Raw genomic sequence first — 14468 nt, 5'->3', positions numbered from 1 at the left:
CTACAGTAAACATACACATATATTACTCCATCTGGCATTTCTTGTATAATCAAGAAGAAGAAAGAGGAGGAGGAGGGAGAGAAGCAGCAGCAGCAGCAGCAGCAGCAGCAAAACTATATTTTAAAAAACAACCACAGGCCTAACCGGAGTAGGGAGTTAGATCCCTTGGATGATTCTGGCAAAATTCCCTGATTTTATAGCCATACAAATAGGGGCTTCCATGGAATGTTAGGAAAGCTGGATCTGAGATTATCTTGTGTCAGGAGGAACTGAGAGAGTAGCAGATAGCTTTTTGTCCAACTGTCAAAACTATACATCTAGGCCTGATATCTGTAAGAGTTTGTAAAAACCCCAGATATCTTTCTTTGTGGCCGAGCAGACGTGCTTCCCCTTGGAGCAGTTCTGTGACCTAAGTGCTCCCCAGTGCAACTGAATAAACCCAGAAAAGCCTTCCTGCTGATCTGAGCACATCTGTGCCCTCCGACAGTCGCCTCACAGACCAGTGTCATCCTAAATCAAGTAATTCAACTTCACCACCTCTGGCCAAACAGGTGACTTTTCCTCGCACTGTCTCCTCCCACATTGACCACGCACATGGACACACGTGTGTGTACGCACCCCCCCCCCCACCTCCCCAGGGCCCCTTTTCCTTCAGAGGGAATGGTAACGGTAACCATTCCCTGCAGAGCAGCAACCTCAAGGACATATTTCACAAGTCTTGAGGATGATAGTGACAAAGGCTTGGGAATTTTTTTTTAATGTTGTATTTATTTTTAAGAGACAGAAAGAGACAGAGTGTGAGCAGGGAAGGGGCCGAGAGAGAGCGAGACACAGAATAGGAAGCAGGCTCCAGGCTCTGAGCTGTCAGCACAGAACCTGACTCGGGGCTCGAACTCATGAACTACAAGATCATGACCTGAGCTTAACCGACTGAACCACCCAGGCGCCCCATGGGAATTTTTAAAAAACACAAATCTTGTCTCAGCCCTCCTCTCAAACCTGCTCTGAAGCAACAGAGCTTGCGGGCAATTAGGAAGCCTCAAAGTGGTTGTGTTAAGCTCCTAGCTCATAGAGCCAAAGCTAAAGATTTCCCTTTACTAGAGGAGGATGGGCAGACCCTTTGGGGGAAATACAACCTGTGTTTCTGTCTCTTTAACGCTTCTCCAAACGCAGATCAATGTCTTTCACCTGTTTGACAGATCAGCTGCACCCAAGGCTCTGATGATGTAGGCCAGAGGTCTTCCTCTGTGACCCCAAAATAATCATTCCCTTTTCCACCATCATCCCACAGCTGTCTCTACTCAGACTTAACCACTGGCACGCCCAGAATTTTCCATCTTCCTCAAGTCCCAAGCCTAAGACCCAGTTCTGGCACTTATTTGCTGTGTGATCCTGGCCCAGTCACTTACTTCCTCTCTCTGGGCCTCTGTAGAGCTCCTCGCTTGGAAGGGGCAATTTTGTGGGCCTTGTACTTGTCACTAGCACTCCAAGTTGCCTATGACTCATATTCTTTCTTGAAAGTAAATTGGGAATGGAGCAGAAGAACAGCTCGAGGGGTCTGGTGTGGGTAAGAGGAGGCAAGAGGAAGTTGGAAGACAGCCCTGGAGCCCCTGGAGGCGCATGGTTTTCCTGCTTTCTCTTGAAGCTGCAGGGTATGGAATAGGTTCAGTCAGCAAGCAGTGGGCCTGTGGCGTGGCTTGTGCTACCCTGTGACATTGTCCAAGAAACTGAGGGTGCCCAGCCACTGCTGTGTGCCATCCCTGCGGAGGCCCCACCCCCGGTACCTGGAGCACCCTTTTCAGGCCCAGGGGCAACTCCTTGAGGGACCAGAGAACACAGTGAGCTAGGTTCAGGGGTGGGGGGTGCAGTGTCACCTGAGCAATTGTCCCCAGCATCCAACAAGATGCCAAATGTGGGGTTGGAAAGGCCAGGAAGGAGCTATTAGGACAGGACAGAACATCAAACGAAAAACCAGATTACAACAAAGAGTTTGGTTTTGATAATAACGATATTTCATGTATGCGTTTCTTCTCCTCTTTTTTCCTTTGTGCATGCCTCTCTGCATGCAAAGAAAAATCTAGCAGGACACATGCCGACAGTTAACAATGCTTATCTCTGGGTCATGAAACTTTCACATTCTTTCCTTTTCCATGTATTTCTTTATATGCTTTTTTTTCTTTTTTAACATGCAGCATGTATTTAATAATCAGGAAAACCCCCAATAATGTCTGTCCCACACACTTACACCTAAGAGTGGGAGAGAAGAAGGCAGAGTGGGCTGTTCTGGGGCAAGGGAGGCAGCTAGGGAGAGGGGTGGGGACCAGAGGGCTATTTTATGTCTGGAAATCAGGGAAGGTTCCTCTGATAAGATAGGCTTTGGAGAGAGATCTGAAGGAAGTTAGAGAGTGAGCCTGGCCTATCTGGGAAAGAGCATTCCATGGAGAGAGAACGGTAAGGACAAAGGTCTTCACCTTGTGAACCAAGGGAAGGGCTTGAATTTTATGGCCAGGCCTGCCTGCCCCATCTCCAACCCTTGGGCCAGAGCTGGAAAGAACTTGAGATCATCTCACCCACGCCTTCTGAAAGTGTGCTCCATGGAGCACCATCCCAGAAAATGTTTTGAGAGAAAAGAACCATGTCTCTACTACCCACCCCTGGAAGAGCTTCACAATGAACAACTTAGTTAAGGCCCTGAGAAATGGTGCAGTAAAAGGAATTCATCCAACTTTATTGCAGCAGTTCCAAACATTTCCCCATGAACCTCCTTTTTGCTCTAAAATCCCATCTAACAGAACCCGTGTACTTCATGAGATGCCCATATATCCGAAGCACAAAATAAAGTCCAGAAACCTGAACTGACTTCACCAGGTTCCTGGGGGTCCCACTTTAAGGTTGTGGCCAGGAAGAGTCTGGGTCCTACTCTCTGGACTCACATCCAAGCCACTCTTCTAGAAACTTTCCACATTTAATAGCCTGAGGGGCCAATTTGAGCTTCTCTGAAGCCAGAGGAAGAGTTCTCCTGAGGGAAGACAGTTACCCTCTCAGCATACTGTATTTTTGTTTAGCCATCTTTTTATTTTAATTTTTTTAATTTTTCTAATTTACTTATTTGTTTTTGAGAGAGAGAGAGAGAGAGAGAGAGCGTACACACAAGTGGGGGAGGGGCAGAGAGAGAGAAAAAGAGAGGGAGACACAAAATCCAAAGCAGGCTCCAGGCTCTGAGCTGTCAGCGCAGAATCTGACTTGGAGCTTGAAATCCTGAACTGTGAGATCATGACCTGAGCCGAAGCCAGATGCTTAACAAACTGAGCCATCCAGGCCCCTCTTGAGCATTTTTTTACACCTGCTTTTCCAAAAGACAAGAGCCTCCTCTAGCACAAAGCACCCCATGTAATGTGGTGGTTTCAGAGGCTGGACTGCGGGTCAGGCAGACATGAGAACCCCAGTGCTGTCATTAACCGGATGCATGACTTGGGCAACGGACCTCAGTCAAATTTAGAGCCTCTGTATCTCCATCTGCTGAATGGGGGCAGCCATTCCCATGTATGTTGTGGGGGCATATCCCTCCTCCTAGCTGTATAGTGACTACAGAATGGGGGCAGAAAGGAGTATGTGAGGGTGCTGAAGCAGAGCTGTCCTCCTTTCTTGGCTCTGAAGCTATTTCTGTCTGAAGAACTAGGACCTGTCAATGTAATCAGGGCACCCCCATCCCCAGGCTATGCTGGAGACTGGGTCAAATTTAATTCAGCCTTTTATTTTCACACTTACCGTCGATTCCCAGGGCAAAGCCCCTGCTGTTCCCCCCCTCCCCGGAGTGCCCTCCCCATCCTCCATACCTTTGGCAAACAGTGGGGCCATTACCTCAGGCCTCCACATGCCCTTTCCCCAAGAGCCCAGTGGTGCTCAGTGGCACTGACAAGATGCGTGCTTCACCCAGCACTGGAGGCCCTGGACAGCAGAAGAAGCAAGAGCTTAGGGTGTCAAGCAAAGCAGGAGCACAAACAGCAGCAAAAATATTTTAAATATTTTGACAAGTGGTAACCGGCTGGGCAAGGGTTCTTTCCTAGCATGGCTAGGCTGGGCTCTTGCTAGTGAATATGAAGATGGACCAGAGACCAAGCTACAGGCTCACACGTGGCCACAAGGGGGCGTAAATACACTGCAGGAAGCGCCTGAGCATCTCCCTGCCTAGAGCTGGTGGAGGGAGTGTGTGTGTGTGTGTGTGCGCACACTTGTATGCATCATTCCACAATGCTTATTGTGATACTGTCATTAGTGGGGAGACCGACTAATGCCTTTCAAGGAGCCCGGAGAGTGGTGGCATAGACTTGGTTCCAAGGTAGGCCAATCCGGCCCCAGCTCCAACTATGTGACCTGGAGCAAGTATCTCAATCTGATCCTCAGTATCTCGTCGGCAAAATGGGAATAAGAATGGTACCCACTTCAAAAGGTCTTGGATCAATTCAGGAAATGAGTTAATCAAGTGAGTCAATTCATGAAAAAAAAAAAAAGAAAAGACAATTCACGGATTGTGTTCACTGGTGGGTCATGCCACAGGCACATGGAGCATGTTCTCAGGGAGTCCAAAGGAAGGTGCCTTAAAATAATAGGTTAGTTCATACTTTATTAAAATAAAAGTGTGATGAGAGAAATCAGAATTATGTTTACCTTCCTTATAGTTACCTATCAGTTTAGTATCATCTTGTACTGTTCTTATATTTAATTACATACGTGAAGGCCCCATAATCCTTTCGGTGTGTGGCTTAGATGGGTTTTCAGCTCATGGAGGCCCCCATCGGGTCTGCAGCTGATGGGGTCCCCTATGTCTGTTAGGAGGTGCAGTTCCTGAGGGGGCTCAGAGTAGTTGAGCAGATATCCATGCAGGGCCCAGGAAAGTGTAGGTCCTGTGGCCTCCTACGAAGGAAGACTCAGTGATAGGTAGCAAAGTCCACACAGGATCTGCAACCCTCCATCTTTAGGACCAACCTACTCCCTCAGGAGCTGCCTACGGAGAGGATCTACCTTATAGTCCCCCGTTAGTTCTGTCACCTGGGCCCTTACTTCCTTCAGGCTCTGCCAATCCTCGACCCTGTGCCCTACTCAGGTGCCCCTCCCTGTGGTTCTTTGGCCTCCAGATGGCCTCCTCTTTTGTCCCCTAGACTTGTGGTACACCCCAGAGAGCATGTAGGGCATCTAGGGGACAGTTGTCACACGGTTGGGGAGAACCCTGGCATTTGGGGTTGTCAGGGGTGCTAGAAGTCCTACAGGACAGTTTCGCATAACAAAGGATTATCTGAGACCTGCCCTACCTTCCAACATCTCACCTGGATATTCAAACAGGTGAAGAATCTGTTTATCTTCATCTAAGCCTGCAACATTGTTCCTTTTTTAAAATTCTTTTTTTTTTTTTTTTTTTTTTAATTTTTTTTTTTCAACGTTTTTTATTTATTTTTGGGACAGAGAGAGACAGAGCATGAACAGGGGAGGGGCAGAGAGAGAGGGAGACACAGAATCGGAAACAGGCTCCAGGCTCCGAGCCATCAGCCCAGAGCCTGACGCGGGGCTCGAACTCACGGACCGCGAGATCGTGACCTGGCTGAAGTCGGATGCTTAACCGACTGCGCCACCCAGGCGCCCCTTAAAATTCTTTTTTTAGGGGCACCTGAATAGCTCAGTCGGCTAAGTGTCTGACTTTGGCTCAGGTCATGATCTCACGGTTCCTGGGTTCGAGCCCCGTGTCAGGCTTTGTGCTGACAGCTCAGAGCCTGGAGACTGCTTCGCATTCTAGGTCTCCTTTGTCCTCTGCCCCTCCCCCACCCACACCCTGTCTCTCTCTCACACACTCTCTCTCAAAAATAAAGAAACATTAAAAAATATTTTTTAATTCTTTTTTTAAACTGAAGTATAGTTGATTTACAATGTTTCATTTGTGCAACATGGTGAACAAATCTGTACATTCCGTTATGCTCACCACAAGCTTAGAACCATCTATCATCATAGTACACTATTACAATACCATTGACTATATTCCCTATGCTCTGTGTTTTATCCCTGTGACTTATTCATTCCATGCAGCTTTGTTCCATTTTATTTGGAAACACAGAGTAATGCTTGCACAGTTTTAATATATAGTGAATTATTGTACTTTATGTTGCCTGGAATTTTACCACTTATGCCTAATTTGAGCATTGTTCCACTCATAATCTTAAGAGACAAAATGTCACCTCCTATGAGTTAAAATATGATGACTTAGGGGCACCTGGGTGGCTCAGTTGGTTGAATGTCTGACTTTGGCTCAGGTCATGATCTTGCGGTTCATGAGTTTGAGCCCCACATCAGACTTTGTGGTGACAGAGCCGGGCCTGCTTCGGATTCTGTCTCCCTCTCTCTCTGCCCCTCCCCTGCTCACTCTCTCTCTCTCTCTCTCAAAAATAAATAAACATTAAAACATTTTAGAATGTGATGACTTATAAAATATTGTACAATGAATACACAAATTTTTCAAATTCAGTGAGTAGATGGGATATTTTCATGTCTGTTCTAAAAAATAGAGGAGTTCACTGTCTGGGAAAATCATATCCTGAAGGCAGCAATACTCATGTCCCTCGGGCTGGAATGAATTTGTAGTTGCCATGTTCTGAGGCTTCTGAATATAGGTACAAGCCTCAGAAGACCTCATCACAACCTTGTGAGCTAGCATTTATGTTCTGAAACACCTATTATTTTATTGAAAATTATGCTTTTTGTGTATATAAACATGTATTATAAAGGGCTGTCCTTTATATTACAACTAAGGCATTAAAGTAATTTTTTGGAATCAAGTGTGTAGATAAATTGTATTTTCTTTGATTTTCACTGAAGGCTCATAGTAGGAGGTAGTGCATTTATTATTATAAAAAGTAGGCTCTGGAAAAAAAAAAGTAGGCTCTGAGAATCTTGCAGACATAATATGAGCCAAAAATCCAGAAACTAAAGAGGTCTCTGGAATGAATGATTTCATTTATTTGCAGTTCAAAACCAGACAAATGTAATTTATGCTATTAGGAGTCAGGATGGTGAGTACTTTTGGGAGGTAGGAACTTGATGAAGATGTAGGGGTGGGGGTGGGGGTGCTGGAGATGTGCTATTGCTGACCTAAGTGCTGGTTCCATAGGTGTGTTCAGACTGTGAAAGTTCATCAAGCATATGTACTTCTCTGTATATATGTTGTGCTTCAATTAAAACAAAAACAAAAAGTTACATCACCAGTAATGAGACAAATCAGCATCACCTACCTAAGAACAACGTGGGATCCTTTCTTGTGATATTCCTATGAAAACCAAATAACCCGAGTCTCCTCATGAAGAAACACCCGACAAACCCAGCTGAGGGACATCCTACTACTAACTGGCCTGTACCCTCTGATCATACCAATGTTGTGAAAGACAAAGACAGAGGAACTGACCAAAGAAAAGGACACTAAATGGACTGGACAACTGAATGCAAGATATGATCTGGGATTTTTTGTTGTTATTGTTACAAAAGACATTATTGGGACAATTAGCACAGTATGAATAAGGTACGTTGATTGGATAATAGTAACATAACAATATTGGGGCGCCTGGGTGGCTCAGTCAGTTACACATCTGACTTCAGCTCGGATCACGATCTCAGGGTTCGTGGTTTCGAGCCCCGTGTCAGGCACTGTCAGCCTGCTTTGGATTCTGTGTCTCTCTGCCCCTCCCCACCTTGCGCTCTGTCTCTCTCTCTCTCAAAAATAAATAAACATTAAACAATTTTTTCCAAAATTTTTTTAAAAAATTAAAAAAAATGATAACATAATAATGTTAATTTCCTGCTTTTGATTCTTATACTGTGGTTATATAAGAGAATGTCCTCATTTTTAGGAAAGCCACTGGAAAAAAAAATGTATACATATGGAGAGAGAGAGGGAGAGAGAGAAAGCAAATGTGATAAAATGTGGAGTCCAGTACCAGTCTATAGTATATTCACTGTATTATTTTTTAAACTTTTCTTAAGTCTGAAATTATGCTAAAGCAAAAAGGTTTTGGGGTGGGGGTTCTGACTCTGCTAGTGGAAACCCTAAACATTGGCTATTCCTGTTCCCATGGCAGCAACCCCAGTTTTCCCGGGTGTCAGTGTGAAAAGGGGCAGAAAAAGAAAATTCCGAAGCCTGACATTTCCTGACATGGCTAAGTCCTGTGTGCCACGGGCACTGAGGGTCCATCTCTAGAGGCCTCAGCTTTACAGCAAGGGCTTAGTAAATTTGGCTGAGGTTGATCAAGCTCTTGCCTGCAGCCACACACCTGGCTTTCTTTCCTCAGCATGACCTCTGACCTCAGGGAGCCCTGGGATAGAGGGAGGCGCCCCCCATGGCTGTAGAGCTGGCTGCTGCTGCCCTGATCTGAGCCCCCGGGAGTGGCTGGAGCCACCACTGGCACCAGCTAAAGCAGCCAGATTGGCGCAGAGTCCTCCACCCCCAACCTGGGGTCATGGGGCCCATGTGATCAGCTCTGCACCTAGTAGACCTGAGCTGCACAGGAGTGAGGAGCTCCCCTCCAGGTCCCTTTGCCTGCCCCCAGAAACCACAGGCTTCCAGATTTAGTGCTGGGGCCGGGGCTTCAAAGGCTTGGCTGCCCCCAAAATACCTTTTCAGCTCACCTGCCTCTGCCTCAAATTATACCATTAGAGCTCTGCCCTCCTAGGAGAGAAATCATTTCCAAGCACTGACTTCTAAAGTGCAGTGCAGACAATGACCCTTTGTCCTATGGGTCATAGTTCACGGAATTGGGTATGTGAAACACATGGAATTACTTATTTTCTATAAATCATTTCAATCCAGCTCTGAGCCCCCATTACATCGGGCTGGCTGGAAATTCAGCCCAGGTATTCTCCTGTCACACTGATGGGCAAAGGTCTGGGGGTCTTGGGAGATTCTTCCAGTCATCTGTCCCTGCCGGTTTGGGCCCAGCATCACGCCCCTTGCAATTTAAGGGGCACATGGGGTGACCCACATCCTGGGATCCAGAGCTGTCTGCCCCCCACCTTGGCCATGGCTTGGCTCTACTTCTGGGAAATCTGCTTTCTCTCCTCCCTCAAGTCCTCCCACTGACACATTTTACAGATGGGGAACTGAGGTGGAAAGAAGAGGTCACACGGAAGACTGAAAAGGAGGTGATAAGATCATTCCCCCATAAGGTGTTACTGCCTCCCAAGGGAGGCATTTCATCAGGGGACCATGTCAACTGAGCACTGAAGCTCAACTGGCAAGATTTCAGACTCCGCAACAGGTAAGCACAGAGTTATTCTGTGTGGGGACCTTTCTGTGAAGTAAGGCTCTCCTGATGAGCACTGGGCCAGGAGTCATAAATCCTTGCTCTCCCACCAACTTACTTAGGCAGATTCTGTTCCTTCTTTGGGCCTCAGTTGTTCTATCTGTATAGGGAGATCAGAACAGGAATTCTTTTGGTGTGGATACTCTGGGATTCCCTGGGCAGCTTACTGATCCTTACCATGGCTTCCTCTGATTGAAAAAGTCATACCTTCTAAACTCTACTCCTGAACACTCAGGAACAGTAGCAGTGGCAGCAAGGACCCAGTTCCCAGTTCCCCAGGGAGGCCTGGGTACCTGGAGAGATAGGACTGTGTGCCCTCAGGAGATACCCATGCCCAGAGCAACCAAGGACTTGTCACTCACAGCAGGACTTGAGAGAAGAGGAGGAGGAGGAGCTTGTTCCTGAAAACCTGAGGGATCCCTGGGAGCCCAGATCACCCTGGAGCCTCTGTGTCCCTATGCCTTTCCTGCAGTGCCTATCCCGAGAGAGTAACTCATTGGGTCTAAAGAGTCACCTGCTCACCCTCCCACGCTTCTGCAGATGAAAACATTTGAGTTGCAACTGGAGGGATTTAGATTAGACTCACAGATGGCCAAGCCAAGAACGACCAGGGTCCAGGAATGAGTCCCTTCTGCAGGGCCAAGGAGGGCAGCTGGAGGAGGTAATGAATTGTACCTGTCAGAATTTGCATTTGAGCCTGTGTTGGAAGGTGGATTCAGGCCAAATGATGCCTAGTGCTTTCTGAGCCTCAGAGAGAATCCTCTTCCTCCAATCCAGGAGGCCCTCAGCTCCTGCTCTAGACCTCCAGTAGCTCCTCATGGCACCCGGATATAAAGGTAAACTTCTCCCTGGCATTTGAGGCCTTCAGAGCCTGGGGAGCCCTGTGTCTCCAGCCACACATCCCCTCTTTGTTGATACCTGCTGGGTGATAGCCAGGCCTTCTTCTCTCTGTCTGGTAAATGTTCACTGCTGCTGAGGCTTCTGTGCCTCTGCTGTGATACTTTGGCTTTGGACCCCTCTTCCAGGAAGCCCTCTCAAACTACCCAAGTCTCCTCGACCAAGCCAGGACTCTTCCCAGAGACACTACCACCCTCCCCTACTCTTGATGGTCTTTTGTAGTCAGTTCCTTGCTGAAGGTCTTGGCCTTTCCCTCAGAGGAACAGCGAAGGTCCTGCAGGGTGACCTGGGGCAGGGCCAGCCAGGCTGGAGGTTTCCTGGAGGTGGAAGGCCCCAATAGAGGGAGCCAATTTGGCACCAAATGTTCTGAAACTGCCCTTGTGGAGGACACAGTCTCGGAGCAGATCTGACTCATTCCGGCCACCACCTTGCCTGGCCACAGGCCCTGCCAGAGGGCCTGTTTGGATACCGTGCTAGCAGATGGCCCTGCAGAGGGAAACATCTGTTTTCATCTGTTTTCGGCTAGGCTATCCAATATGGTAGCCACTGGCCACATGTGCTCTTAGGCACTTGAAATGTAGCTACTCTGAATCAAGATATGCTATGAGTGTAAAATACACACTGGATTTCAAAAACTTAGCACAAAAAATAATGTAAAATATCTCATTAATTTTTTTATATGGATGACATGTTGAAATGATAATATACTTCGGACATAATTAAGTTAAATAAGATATATTGTTCAAATTAAATACACTTGTTTCTTTTTACCTTTTAAAACAGAGCTACTAGAAAATTTTAAATTACATATGTGGCTCACATTATATCATGTCTGTTTTATAGAGGAGGACACAAACTTTTGAGGGCTTGAGTGACGTATGGTGCAAAGGCCGGTGCATCTGCCCTAAGTTTGTGAGCAGAAAAGCCTCCAAAAGGGATGCATTCCCCAGCCCCTGCCTCTGGCTGCAGGCCAGATACCATCCGTGCTCACAGAATCACATTCTCCCTTCCCCTCAGAGTCTTGACCAACCAGCAGTTCATTTTGCCCTTGAGGGTGAGATCAGAGTTGATGTTGTGACACATGGACATGGGGGGACACATGCCCAAGGTATCCAGGATGGGCAGATACTGTTATCTCACCTTCCTTCCATCCTTAGGTCAGCTCTGGCTGCAGCCAAGGCCTACATCCTGCTCCAGGCCCCCTTAGCTTGGACATGAGTCCAAGGGGACATGAGCCCCCACCCCCACCAGACATCAGCTCTGACAACAATGCTGTCAGCTTACCTTGCAGCCTTCACCTCAGACCCGTTTCTGTCCATATCCCCAACCTTTGCTCAGACCACAGATCACTGTCCCCACAGATGAGCCCTTGGGCAGATAGTGTCCCCAGCCAGCCCTATGGGGACCTCTCAGACCCCTGCAGCAATAGCAGCTCTAGAGGTAACTGGGATTGGGAGCAGGGTTTCTGCAGACAGAGCTCCAGGGGGCTGGGTCTTTACAGCCACCCCATCTCCCGAGGCCCGGAGAAGGGAGACCCAGGGCCTGCATCCTCCAGCTTTGGAGGGAAGTCTATGCCCCTAGCCTGGGCACAAAGTCTATGCTGTGGCCACTGGCGTGGGCTACCCTGGATACCAGGGAGGGCTGTCTGGGAACCTGGGAGCGAGCAGAGCCTATCTTGTCTTGAGTGCTCTGAATGTGCCCTGCATCAGCTTCAGGAGGCAATCTTGTCCTGGGTGAGGATTCAGGACACAGTCCTGGGTCCCTTGAGGCCAGGTTTGCTGGAGGCATTTGGGATCCAGCTGGGGCATCCCATTTGGATGTAAAAGGGTCAAATCTTGGGCTGTGATCATAAGGAGGCCACTTTTGATTTTAAAATAGTTTTAAATTAAAAAACAAATTAAGGGGAAAGATTTAAGGAGTGAGGATTCTTGGTAGCCTTGGGATAATTACTATAAAGCCAGCTCCCATATCTCAAGTCCTCTTTGGTGCCAGGCCTGTCTTGCCACCATGCCCGCGAGGGGCTGGCCGAGGTCCCTGGCATTGCCAGCAGCGTCAGTCCTGTTGTTTCAACTCCACGTGGCTGCCACCGTGCCCATCCCTCCCTCCCGTGGGTGAGCCCAGTTGCTGTGGCACAGAGCAGGAGAGTTGTGGGACAGATTCAGGTTCAAATCCCACTCTGCCACTTGCCTAGTTAACCCTCCCCCAGGCACATCATCACTGTCCGTAAAACGGGGGGTGAAGACAGTTCTTGTATCCTAGGGAGAGAGTCAGTCATCTGCCCCTGGCCCTTGGCCTGTCTTAAGAGGAAGCTTTACTAGCTTTAATTTTCTTTTTTTTTTTTTTTTTTTTAATTTTTTTTTTTTTTATGTTTTATTTGTTTTTGAGACAGAGAGAGACAGAGCATGAACAGGGGAGGGGCAGAGAGAGAGGGAGACACAGAATCGAAACAGGATCCAGGCTCTGAGCGGTCAGCACAGAGCCCGACGCGGGGCTCGAACCCACGGACCGTGAGATCATGACCTGAGCCGAAGTCGGACGCTCAACCGACTGAGTCACCCAGGCACCCCTAATTTTCTTTTTTTCTTAATGTTTTATTTATTTTTAGAGACAGAGAGCAGGGGAGGGGGAGAGAGAGAGGGAGACAGAGGATCCCAAGTAGGCTCTACGCTGACATACTGCCAGGCTGACAGTGAGGCTCGAACTCACCAGCCGTGAGATCATGGCCTGAGCCAAAGTCAGATGCTCAACCCACTGAGCCACCAGGCACCCCACTAGCATTGCTTTTCTGCTGCTGCCTGCCCCCAAGCTGAGCAAACACCGTCCTCCAGACACCACCCTTCTTAACGTCTCCGGAAACCTAGAGGGAGAAAATGGTCCTTAGATCGGGCCAGGGGTGCCTGCAAGGGCAAAGCTGTGCCTGGCCTCCCATCAAAGGGCTCTGTCCCTTCTGTTCTTCAACTTCAACCCAGTCTGGAGACAGATTTGTCCTGAGCGTGGGAGTGAGAAGGGTCAACAGAACAAGCCTCTCCCTTCCCTGCATCCCTGGCTGGAAGCTAAAAGTCTAAGACCCAGTTTCTTCCTCTCCTTGTGGCCTCACCCAAAGTCCAGAAGTACCTCATAACCCAGGAGGGCCCTTCTGGTAATAGTGACAATGACAGGAGCTGTGGTGAAGTGAGCAGACAGATGTGTCACCAGCCTCTCCAAACTCAGCAGCTCAGCCTTCTTCCCAAGGTTGTTCATAAGGGTCCTCAGCTGTCTCTCCAAAGGCCCCGAACCAGTGCCCCCTCAGCAGTATATCTCTCTGCTTCCTGTTTGCTGTCCTCCCTCACTCCTCAGCCTCCAGGCTGCCTGCTGCCTTCCCTGCCCATCTGTCTGGGTTGCAGTGATGACTGGGTCTCTAAATCCACCTGGGCACTTTCCTTAGGGAGCCCTCCAGATTTGGGCTGGACTAGGGTGAGGCGAGGAAGCCGTTAGGGTACAAATTTCAGAAGATGCCCACTCTCGGGGGCATCTTATAAATGCAGGATTGAACCTGAGGGTGCATGCCTCTTTAACTTTGCTCCCTAGCCTCATCCTCGCCCCAGCCCTGCCTCAGACTCCTCAGCAGTCCCCAGCATGCCCCTTTCCCCTAGATGTGTTGGGCCCTACTCTGTGACTTTTCTCCTACCTCTCAGCAGCTCCTCCTCAGGGGTTCGTGCTGTTCCTCCTCTGGCCATCCTGGGCCCCCTCCCCTCCAGCACCTTAGGACATTTCAAAGCAGCCTGACTCTCTACCTCTCTCCTGGCTAACACCCCAACATCCCACCAGTTCCTAGCATTCCTCAGCTAGGGCCCCGTGAATCCTATGTCCACCCGGGTCAGCTCCTGCCCAGGCTCCCCAGCCCATGTGGAGGTCCTGCCCTTGGACCCCCTCTTCCTCTCTGATAGCCAAACCCTGTCTTTGTGCTTCACGTCCTAAACTTGTCTCATCCAGCCCCACCGCTCCCCACCTCTGCCACCCCGTCTCCTCTTTCCTGGCTACTGGCCACCACCTTCTCCCTGCTGCTACTTCTGCCTGCTCATCTACACTCTTCAGGGATCTTCCCCCTTTGCCCTTCTGGCTCTTCCCAGCCTATATCCAAGACTCTTTATGACTTCCATTAGCCTTGGGAGGGGCCCAGGCTCTCCCCCAGGCCTCCAGCCCCCTTGGTCCTTTTCACTTTTACACTCTGGGCTCTCTTTCATCTTTGAGTTTGCA

At 48.7% G+C, this 14468-nt stretch overlaps 1 long non-coding RNA gene across 1 annotated transcript in view; it reads left to right on the top strand.

Moving 5' to 3' along the window:
* The window catches only part of LOC122208479, a 28391-nt gene that overhangs the window by 1743 nt on the left and 12180 nt on the right, over positions 1–14468 (top strand). Inside the window, exons 2-3 of the long non-coding RNA XR_006197246.1 lie at positions 7154–7558; positions 9125–9290. This is a non-coding gene — a long non-coding RNA (uncharacterized LOC122208479). The remainder of the gene's footprint in view (positions 1–7153; positions 7559–9124; positions 9291–14468) is intronic.

This window comes from Panthera leo, chromosome E2 (assembly GCF_018350215.1).
Source record: "Panthera leo isolate Ple1 chromosome E2, P.leo_Ple1_pat1.1, whole genome shotgun sequence".
NCBI lineage: Eukaryota > Metazoa > Chordata > Mammalia > Carnivora > Felidae > Panthera > Panthera leo.
This window is presented reverse-complemented; position numbering and strand designations above follow the sequence as displayed.